Raw genomic sequence first — 11,230 nt, 5'->3', positions numbered from 1 at the left:
TCGCATTGCCAGATGCAGTACGAGTCAAAGATGAATCTACACTATGGGAGGACCCTACTAAAGATGCCATTACTAACCTCAAAGGTAAACAAAAATTGGGAAATGAACTCAGGGATGAACTTGGCACTAGCAATGGACTCGGCACTCAGAACAAGCAGCGTAATCTTTGCAAGAGAAGAGAAAGTGTAAACCTTCAAACTCCTCAGCAAAGTGTTATTTATAGCCCACGAGATAGGAGAGAGATTTCCCTACCATTCGTTCAGCACCGTTGGATCTATCATAATCCAATGGCCAATACCACTCGGCATATGAAGCGACACAAATCTCCATCGTCAAAAGCATCTGATGAAACAGTGCAACGTGAAATGGAGGTTGTGCCAAACGTCACTTCTTGTCACGTCTCTGCTATGCATTTAAGGTTGCCACCTGTCATGCATTATCTTGAAATCTCCAGCCATTCTATACGACTCTTCGGGAATACATACCCTTGAGCCTAGGGGCAAGTGTACCGGTCGGACACTAGACGATCGAAGACACGAATTAATAATATAACACAATAAATACATGGCAAAGAGCGGTTATAACTGGCGTTGAATAAGTCAAAGAAACACCACGAAAGACACTCACGTGGTATCAGGAAGCCACTACACACGACCTAGTGACCACTATGTTGAAGATGGTTGCTGCCCCTTCAAGATTGTGTTTGATGAAGACTTATATGTAGTGTTTGATGAAGACAATATGTACTTCCATGTATTTGTGCTTTGCTTTAAGTGTGTCTTAGTTAGTGCTTAGGGTCTAAGAGTAGCTTTTTGCTGAGTAACTCACCTCATAACCACTGGCCATGTGTTAAGAACAAGCATAAGTTTTCTAAAACTGTTTTGCCACATGTTTTACACAAAAACACGTTTTACTGCATAAAAATAAATCTGTTCTTTCTAAATAAACAGATTCATTTCTTCACTGATGCCTTGGCTAAAGTCTTGTAAAAATTGGATTTGTGCATCAGGTATTTTGACTAAGTCTTCCTCTTTTCAAAACGAATGAGTTTCAAATAGTTAAATTTCTCTGTTTTCGTTTTGAAAAATAAATCTGTTCATCTGTAAATGAATAGATTCTTTTTTTGCCTCTGGTGCCATGTCAAGCTTAAACGTTTTTCAGTTTTATCTCAGCACCAGAATGGTTGACTAAGTCTCCTCACTTAACAGATTCTCTAACTGCTTTTGAAAATAAATCAGTTTATTTTATTTTCAATCTGTTCATTTTATAACAGCTTTAACTGTTTTTCAAAATTCTGTTATAAGCTGGCTTTCTATAAAATGCAAACTTGTTTCTGAGTTAAACAACGAATTAAAACAGTTCATACATTTGCAAAAAACAAGTTTTAAACAGCAGAGAGTTAAGTGTTTCAAGGATTAGCATTTGTTCTTCAAAGATTTCAAAAATCACAAAGTGCTCGTTCTTGGTTTGGTTCCAAAAGCTTGGTGTGAGGTGCAGCTACTGTTCTAGCAATCTTGCCTACTGGTTAAGGCAGATCTTTGTTACCTCAATCAGGTGTAGTCGTTTCACATCTTATTACTTGTAATAGTTTGGTTGAATCCTCTTCTTGATAGGTGTTCTTGGAGAGTGGATGTGTGTGTATGTGTGCTGAAATAGGTTTTTTCAGCAAGAGTACCTAAGTTCTTGTAGGTTTCAAGAACAGTGGGAAGTGTACTTGATTGTACTGTGTTAGTGAATTCCACCTGTTGTTGGTGAAGACTGGATGTAGCTCAGGTTGAGTGAACCAGTATAATGTTTGTGTTCATTCTCTCCCTCACTCTGCAATTTCGTTTCTGCATAATTGATAAAACAGCAAAGAAATAAATCTGTTCAATTGAAAATAAATCTGTTCTTTCTGGGCACTGAGCATACTGTTCTTGATTTCTGAAAAAGGTATTTGAATCTGATAAGAACATACATAATCTGCTAAAACTATTGGAACAGATTGACTGTGATAGGCTGTTCAAGAAATTGTCAATGCTATTAATTGAACCTTAAACAAATTGCTTAAAGTTGAAGCTTGCTGTTTTGTGATTCATTGTTCTTAATTTCTGGAAAATTTCTTGGCATCAAGAAGAACACTCATAGTCTGTTAAAAGTCACTGGAACAGCTTGTTTGCAAAGGTCACTCAATTAACTAGCAAACTATCAATTGAACCTTAATCACTTGCTTGAAATTAAGGCTTGCTGTTTTTGTGTTTCACTGTTTTTCAAATCTGATATCTGTGTGTGCTGCTGGAAATCCTCACTGCATAGTCTTGTGATTAGCTTTGCTTTATTAAAAGCGTTTCAAACAGAAAAACAGTGCTGAAATAAATCTGTTCATTTTCACATAAATCGATTTATTTTCTGTAAAACTGGGTTAAACACTGTTTCTGCGAAGAAGTTTAAAAGGTCAATTCACCCCCCCCTCTTGAACTTTGGCACTATTAAACCCAACAATTGGTATCAAGAGCTAGGACTTGTATTTTAATCAAGTTTGTTTGTAATAATGTCTGAGTTCAATGTGCTTTTTGCTGAAGGTTCTGCTGTTAATAGACAACCTATGTTCAATGGAATGAATTATGCATTTTGGAAAGTTAGAATGAGAATTTTTATGGAATCCATTGATGCATTAACTTGGAAGCTGTGGTCAATGGACCTTATGTGCCAATGCAGGTTGTCAAGGATGAACAAGTGGAAAAGCCAAGATCAGAATGGAATGAGACCGAAAGGAGGAAGGCTCAACATGATCTTGTGGCCAAGAACATCATAACCTCTGCATTGACAATGGATGAATTCTTCAGGATATCTCAATGTAAGTCAGCTAAGGAGATGTGGGAAGTCTTAGAAGTGACTCATGAAGGTACTGAAGATGTGAAAAGGTCAAGGAAACATGCACTCATCCAAGAATATGAGCTGTTCAGAATGCAACCCGAGGAGAGCATTGCTGATGTGCAGAAGAGATTCACCCACATTGTGAATCACCTCACTGGCTTGGGAAAAGAATTTGACAGAGAGGAGCTCAACACAAAGATATTGAAGTGTCTCGACAGAAGCTGGCAACCAAAGGTGACAGCTATCTCTGAAAGCCGTGATCTGTCAAAATTGGAAACTGCTGCATTATTTGGAAAGCTGATGGAGCATGAGCTAGAGCTTAAAAGACTTAAAGAGCAGGAAACAACAGAGAGAAAACCCAAAGGGCTTGCACTGAAAGCAACTGAATTGGATGAGATCAAGGAAGAAAAAGAAGATGCTGAAGATGATGATACAATCAGCCTTCTTACAAAAAGATTCAGCAAATTCCTGAGGAAGAAAAGCAAAAACAGGAACCAGCAGAAAAGAAGGTATCCTAAACCCAATGATTCAAATTCCTCTAAATATACTTGCTTTGGATGTGGCAAAACAGGGCATATCAAAACAGATTGTACAGACAATCAAACAAGGGACAAATCTGCCAGCAAGAAATTTGAAAGGAACAAAGGAAGAAGAGCCTACATCTCATGGGAGGAAAATGAAGTATCCTCAACTAGCAGTTCTTCAACAGAAGATGAGGAGAATAATTTGTGCTTCATGATGAAGGATGAGGAGTCAAGCTCTGAATCAGTAAGTAATTTTTCTGCTGATTCTGATAACTATGATGATTTGCTTGCTGCCTTCAAGGAAACACATGAGGAAGCCAATAGGCTAGCTGTAATATGCAATAAGCTGCAAAAGGTAAATAATGTGCTTGCACCTAAAGTAAAAACACTTGAGGAAGAATTGCATAAGGCCAAAACAGATTTGGTAAGCCTTGAACTGACTTGCTTGCATGCCTCTATTAAAAACTGTGAAAACTGCAAAAGATTGGAAAAACAAGTGGAATATTTGCTGAAAACTCTTTCCAATTTCACCAAGGGAAGAGAAAACCTTGAGTCTCTCCTTGGATCACAGAATGCTGTTTTCAATAAGAATGGACTTGGTTATACCCCTGGAAATACAACCAATGTCAAAAAGCTTTCAAGTTTTTTTGTTCCAGCAAAATCAGTTTTTTCAGTTTTTAACAGTGGCAAAAAGGCATCTCATGTAACCTGTTTTTACTGTATGAAATCTGGTCATACATCTAGGTCTTGCATTGCTAGAAGACATCTTGTGCCTAAGAACTTAGCTAAATGGCTACCAAAGAGAAGGTGTTAATCTGTGCTGGACCCTATACTGAAAAGGGTACCATTTGTATATTTTTTTCTGTTTTGCAGATTGGAAGCAAGAAGAACCAGTGGTACTTGGACAGTGGCTGTTCCAAGCATATGACTGGAGATCTTACAAAGTTCACCAGCTTAAAGCTCAAAGCAGAAGGACATGTGACCTATGGTGACAATAACCGAGGGAGAATTTGGGCAGAGGAACTGTTGGAACAGGAAATTCAACAACCATTGAGAATGTGCTGTATGTAGAAGGACTTAAGCATAGTCTTCTCAGCATAAGTCAGCTTTGTGACAAAGGATACAAAGTGAATTTTGAGTCAAGTGGCTGCACAATCTCAAGTAATTCATCTAGTAAGGCACTGTTTACTGGTAAGAGAGTGAATAACATTTACTTGTTGAATATCATGGAAACTAACTCTTCAAATGAGTGTTTGCTGTCCAGAAGTGATGAGTCTTGGTTGTGGCACAGGAGGTTAGCTCACATACACACAAATCACTTGAATAAATTGAAATCTAAAGATTTAGTTTCTGGTTTACCTAACATTAAATTTCAGGATAACAGGCTTTGTGATGCTTGTGTGAAAGATAAACAAATCAAATCCTCTTTCAAGTTAAAGGATATTGTCTCTACAAAAAATCCATTGGATGTGTTACACATGGACTTATTTGGTCCATCTAGAGTTGCTAGCTTGGCTGGAAATTTGTATGCTTTAGTTGTTGTGGATGATTACTCTAGATTTACATGGACTTTATTTCTTGCATATAAACATGATGCTTATTCTGCTTTTAAGAGATTAGCAAAAATTCTGCAAAATGAAAATGGTTGCTGCATTAAATCAATTCGAAGTGATCATGGGGGAGAGTTTCAAAATGCTAAGTTTGAGAGGTTCTGTGAGAAGCATGGGATAACTCATACCTTTTCAGCCCCTAGGACACCCCAACAAAATGGTGTAGTTGAAAGGAAAAATAGATCACTAGAGGAACTTGCTAGAACTATGTTAAATGAATCTAAGCTACCTAAGTATTTTTGGGCTGATGCTGTTTATACTGCAGGTTATGTCTTAAATAGGACCTTAATAAGACCAATTCTTAAGAAAACCCCATATGAACTGTATAAGGGCAGAAAACCTAGTGTGAGTCACCTTAGAGTATTTGGGTGTAAATGTTTTGTATTGAATAATGGCAAAGAAAATCTTGGTAAGTTTGATGCTAAATCTGATGAAGGTGTGCACATTGGTTATGCTTTGAATGGTCATGCATATAGAGTCTTCAATAAAAGGCTGCTTATAGTAGAAGAATCAATGCATGTTGTGTTTGATGAAACTGATCATAGTATATCTAAAGCTGCTGATGAACCTGACAGTAATGAATTTAAATCTGTTTTAAATCAAAATGAATCGATTCATTTTGATACTGCTGATACACATACTGTACAAGAATCTACTGCAGCTGCAGGTTTGCCAAAAGAGTGGAAAACCCCAAGAGACTTAACCCTTGATAATGTCATTGGGAACATTGAGAAAGGAGTGTCAACTAGAAAATCCTTGAACAATTTCTGTGAAGCAATGGCTTTTGTATCTCAAGTTGAACCCAAGAATTTGAAGGAAGCTCTCAAGGACAGTAACTGGATTTTAGCTATGCAAGAGGAACTGAATCAGTTTGCTCTTAATGAGGTCTGGACTCTTGTTCCTAGAATACCTGAGATGAATGTTATTGGAACAAAATGGGTATTTAGAAACAAAATGGATGAGCATGGAGTGATCACCAGAAACAAGGCTAGGCTTGTAGCTAAAGGGTACAATCAAGAAGAAGGAATAGACTATGATGAGACATATGCACCAGTGGCTCGGTTAGAAGCTGTTAGACTGCTGCTTGCCTTTTCATGCATCAAAGGGTTCAAGCTATTTCAAATGGACGTGAAGAGTGCCTTTCTAAATGGCTATATAAATGAAGAGGTATTTGTCTCACAACCACCAGGTTTTGAAGACCATCAACATCCAGAATATGTGTTCAAACTCCAAAAGGCTCTCTATGGACTCAAGCAAGCCCCTAGGCAATGGTATGAGAGGCTAAGTGATTTTCTAACCTCACAAGGCTATGACAGAGGCACATCAGATAAGACCTTGTTCATTAAGAAGAAAGGAGATGACTTAATTCTAGTCCAAGTATATGTGGATGACATCATTTTTGGATCAAACAATGGGGAATTGTGTGAAGCTTTCGTGAAGGTCATGAAGAGTGAGTTTGAAATGTCAATGATGGGTGAGTTGAACTATTTTCTAGGTTTGCAGGTCAAACAACTCAAGGATGGCATTTTCCTAAGTCAAGCTAAGTATTGCAAGGATCTGCTGAAGAAATTTGAAATGGACAAGTGTAAACCAATCAGCACACCCTTCTCAACAAGCTGTCATTTGGATCATGATGAAGCTGGAATTTCTGTTGATGAAACCAAATACAGAGGACTCATAGGATCACTGCTGTATCTTACTGCCAGCAGGCCAGATATAATGTTTGCAGTGTGCATGTGTGCAAGGTTTCAATCTGCTCCTAAAGAATCACACTACAATGCTGTCAAAAGGATTTTGAAGTATTTGCAAGGAACTAAAGAAGTTGGCTTGTGGTATCCAGGTAACATTTCATTAAGCTTAACTGGATATTCTGATTCAGATTTTGCAGGTTGCAAAATTGATAGGAAGAGCACAAGTGGAACCTGTCATTTGCTTGGATCAAGCTTGATCTCATGGCAATGCAAAAAGCAGGCTTGTGTAGCTCTTTCCACTGCTGAAGCAGAATACATTGCAGCAGGGAGTTGCTGTGCTCAAACTATATGGCTAAGACAGCAATTGAATGATTTTGGTATCTTACTCAACCATATACCTCTGCTGTGTGATAATACAAGTGCAATCAACTTAACCAAAAATCCTGTCATGCATTCAAGAACCAAACACATTGAAATAAGGCATCATTTTCTAAGGGAACACATATCTAATGGAACATGTGATATTAAGTTCATTGGTACTGATTTACAACTTGCTGATTTGTTCACAAAACCATTAGCCAAAGATAGGTTTAATTTTCTGCTTAATGAATTGGGTATTATAAATGTCAATTGTACCTAGCAGTGAAAAATTAAATCTGTTTATTCGCAATTAAATGTGTTTATTTTCTGCACTGATACGCATTGATGACTAGGAAAGAGAAATTCTGATCTTTGACTGCTTGACTGAGTTAGTGGGCATTAACCTCTGTACCTTTGACGGTTTTGGTCATGGTTATGTAATCGATTTGATGGTTTGGGTGCTCAATAAGAATTTGAGTGTATGCATCGTGACCCTAAAGATTTGGTGCATATTTTCAAAGATTCTCTGCACAATATTCAGAAGCATAATATCTTCATGCATATCCACTCATAACTGCCATATCAATCCATTTATTCTGCTATAAATCTGTGTGAATACTTGCTACCCACATTGGCCATTCTCTTTCTATTCTCACCTTTTGAAATCAAGAAAAGAATTCAGGTTACCATGGCTTTGTCTTCAAGACAAAAACAGAAAGGCAAGGGAAAGCAAACCACTTCTCAAGGTGTGTTAGAAGGATGGTTCGCTGGAAATGAAGAAGGCATCAATGCCTACATTCATGAAACAAGCAGGAAGCAGATCAACATACCCAAGGTGCTGGATTTCAACTGGCTGAAATCTGAAAAACTGGTAGAAACAAGGGCTGTGTTGAAGCACCAGAAACTGAAAAAGATGCTGGAATTAACAAGTAATGTCTATCCTGACTTGGTTAAGGTGTTTTATACTAACCTCACATTGGATGGGAAGAATGTTGTCTCTTATGTGAAAGGGACAAAGATGAAGATCACAAGTGAGGTGTGGAATTCTGTGGCTGGAATAAAATATGCTGGACTGAAAGTAGGGAAAGGAAATACCAGTGGAATTTCAGAATTCAACAAGCTGCAATATTACAAAAGTTGCATGAGGAATCCTACAGAAAGCATAAACAGATTCCATGCAGGGCATTTGAACCTCACTCCACGTCTAGTTGCATACATCATAGCTTGGCAACTGATTCCTAGAGGAACAAACCATGCTGTCTTACATGAAGAGGATCTCATTCTCCTATATTGCATCATGAACCAGATTAAGGTAAACTGGGTGTTCATTGTCAATGAACACATGCTCAAGTCAAAAAGGTTGGCTGATTACAGATTTCCCTATGCTATTCTTGTTTCCAAATTAATTGATTACTTTGGTATTGATGTTACAAATGAGAGAAATGACCCTATCAAAGCTGTAAGTGAGATTGATACTTCAACTCTCACCAAAATGGGTTTTCACAAAATTGAAAACAAGTGGGTGGTTCTCAAGGAGAAGGACACTCAAGCAGAACATGAGGATGAGGATGAAGCTATTCCTATGGATGATGACTCACCTGCTGCCCAATCTGAACATGAGGAAGTTGCTGCAAATGCCATAGTTGCTTATCAAAGTCCAGAATACCGTGGAGAACCAATGTCTATGTTTGAGAGGCAAGTGCTGTACCGTCTTGATGTCATGTCTGCAGAACAAAGGGCACACTTTGAGACTACTCATGCAAGGTTCCAACACCTTGATCATCAGATTGAAGGAGTTCAGGCACAGCTTGCAGAACTTTACTACAAGGATCAGTAGTTTTTCTGCTTTTAATGCTTTCTTTATCAGTTTTCAAGTTTATGTAATGTTGAACAATTTGGTTTTCTGGTTCTGAACTATTATGGTTATAATTTCTGCTTTATACCCCTGTATTCCATATGCTTATATGCTGTTTGATGAATCCAAAGGGGGAGAAAAAGCTCACCATGCTAGGTGATGCTAGCTGAAACAGGGAGTTAATTCTGCACCTTTAAACAAATTCTGCATGTTATGCAATATTGCTATTTTCTGGTTTAAAGTCTGGTGCAGTGCAGGTACTTAAAGCAACAATGCTATGAGGTTAGCTATGGGGATTTGTCTCCATCAAACAGGGGGAGATTGTTGAAGATGGTTGCTGCCTCTTCAAGATTGTGTTTGATGAAGACTTGTATGTAGTGTTTGATGAAGACAATTATGTACTTTCCATGTATTTGTGCTTTGCTTTAAGTGTGTCTTAGTTAGTGCTTAGAGGTTGTCTAAGAGTAGCTTTTTGCTGAGTAACTCACCTCATAACCACTGGCCATGTGTTAAGAACAAGCATAAGTTTTCTAAAACTGTTTTGCACATGTTTTACACAAAAACACGTTTTACTGCATAAAAATAAATCTGTTCTTTTCTAAATAAACAGATTCATTTTCTTCACTGATGCCTTGGCTAAAGTCTTGTAAAAATTGGATTTTGTGCATCAGGTATTTTGACTAAGTCTTCCTCTTTTCAAAACGAATGAGTTTCAAATAGTTAAATTTTCTCTGTTTTCGTTTTGAAAAATAAATCTGTTCATCTGTAAATGAATAGATTCTTTTTTGCCTCTGGTGCCATGTCAAGCTTAAACGTTTTTCAGTTTTATCTCAGCACCAGAATGGTTGACTAAGTCTCCTCACTTAACAGATTCTCTAACTGCTTTTGAAAATAAATCAGTTTATTTTATTTTCAATCTGTTCATTTTATAACAGCTTTAACTGTTTTTCAAAATTCTGTTATAAGCTGGCTTTCTATAAAATGCAAACTTGTTTCTGAGTTAAACAACGAATTAAAACAGTTCATACATTTGCAAAAAACAAGTTTTAAACAGCAGAGAGTTAAGTGTTTTCAAGGATTAGCATTTGTTCTTCAAAGATTTCAAAAATCACAAAGTGCTCGTTCTTGGTTTGGTTCCAAAAGCTTGGTGTGAGGTGCAGCTACTGTTCTAGCAATCTTGCCTACTGGGTTAAGGCAGATCTTTGTTACCTCAATCAGGTGTAGTCGTTTCACATCTTATTACTTGTAATAGTTTGGTTGAATCCTCTTCTTGATAGGTGTTCTTGGAGAGTGGATGTGTGTGTATGTGTGCTGAAATAGGTTTTTTCAGCAAGAGTACCTAAGTTCTTGTAGGTTTCAAGAACAGTGGGAAGTGTACTTGATTGTACTGTGTGTTAGTGAATTCCACCTGTTGTTGGTGAAGACTGGATGTAGCTCAGGTTGAGTGAACCAGTATAATTGTTTGTGTTCATTCTCTCCCTCACTCTGCAATTTCGTTTCTGCATAATTGATAAAACAGCAAAGAAATAAATCTGTTCAATTGAAAATAAATCTGTTCTTTCTGGGCACTGAGCATACTGTTCTTGATTTCTGAAAAAGGTATTTGAATCTGATAAGAACATACATAATCTGCTAAAACTATTGGAACAGATTGACTGTGATAGGCTGTTCAAGAAATTGTCAATGCTATTAATTGAACCTTAAACAAATTGCTTAAAGTTGAAGCTTGCTGTTTTGTGATTCATTGTTCTTAATTTCTGGAAAATTTCTTGGCATCAAGAAGAACACTCATAGTCTGTTAAAAGTCACTGGAACAGCTTGTTTGCAAAGGTCACTCAATTAACTAGCAAACTATCAATTGAACCTTAATCACTTGCTTGAAATTAAGGCTTGCTGTTTTTGTGTTTCACTGTTTTTCAAATCTGATATCTGTGTGTGCTGCTGGAAATCCTCACTGCATAGTCTTGTGATTAGCTTTGCTTTATTAAAAGCGTTTCAAACAGAAAAACAGTGCTGAAATAAATCTGTTCATTTTCACATAAATCGATTTATTTTCTGTAAAACTGGGTTAAACACTGTTTCTGCGAAGAAGTTTTAAAAGGTCAATTCACCCCCCCCTCTTGAACTTTGGCACTATTAAACCCAACAGTAAGCACCTTTATTTATAGCCTAAGAGGTGCTGAAATGAAGAGCTAATTAAATTCAAAATTCCCCCCAAATGACATAAAAGTGGCGCCAATCCTAGAGCATGAGGAAGGTGTGACTTCCTCTCTTAGTTTGGCACCTCCCTATTACGCCTACACCCCTCTACTAAGCTCACACCCCCCAAGCTCC

The sequence above is a fragment of the Phaseolus vulgaris genome, chromosome 1 (genome assembly GCF_000499845.2).
Source record: "Phaseolus vulgaris cultivar G19833 chromosome 1, P. vulgaris v2.0, whole genome shotgun sequence".
NCBI classification, from domain to species: Eukaryota; Viridiplantae; Streptophyta; class Magnoliopsida; order Fabales; family Fabaceae; genus Phaseolus; species Phaseolus vulgaris.
This window is presented reverse-complemented; position numbering follows the sequence as displayed.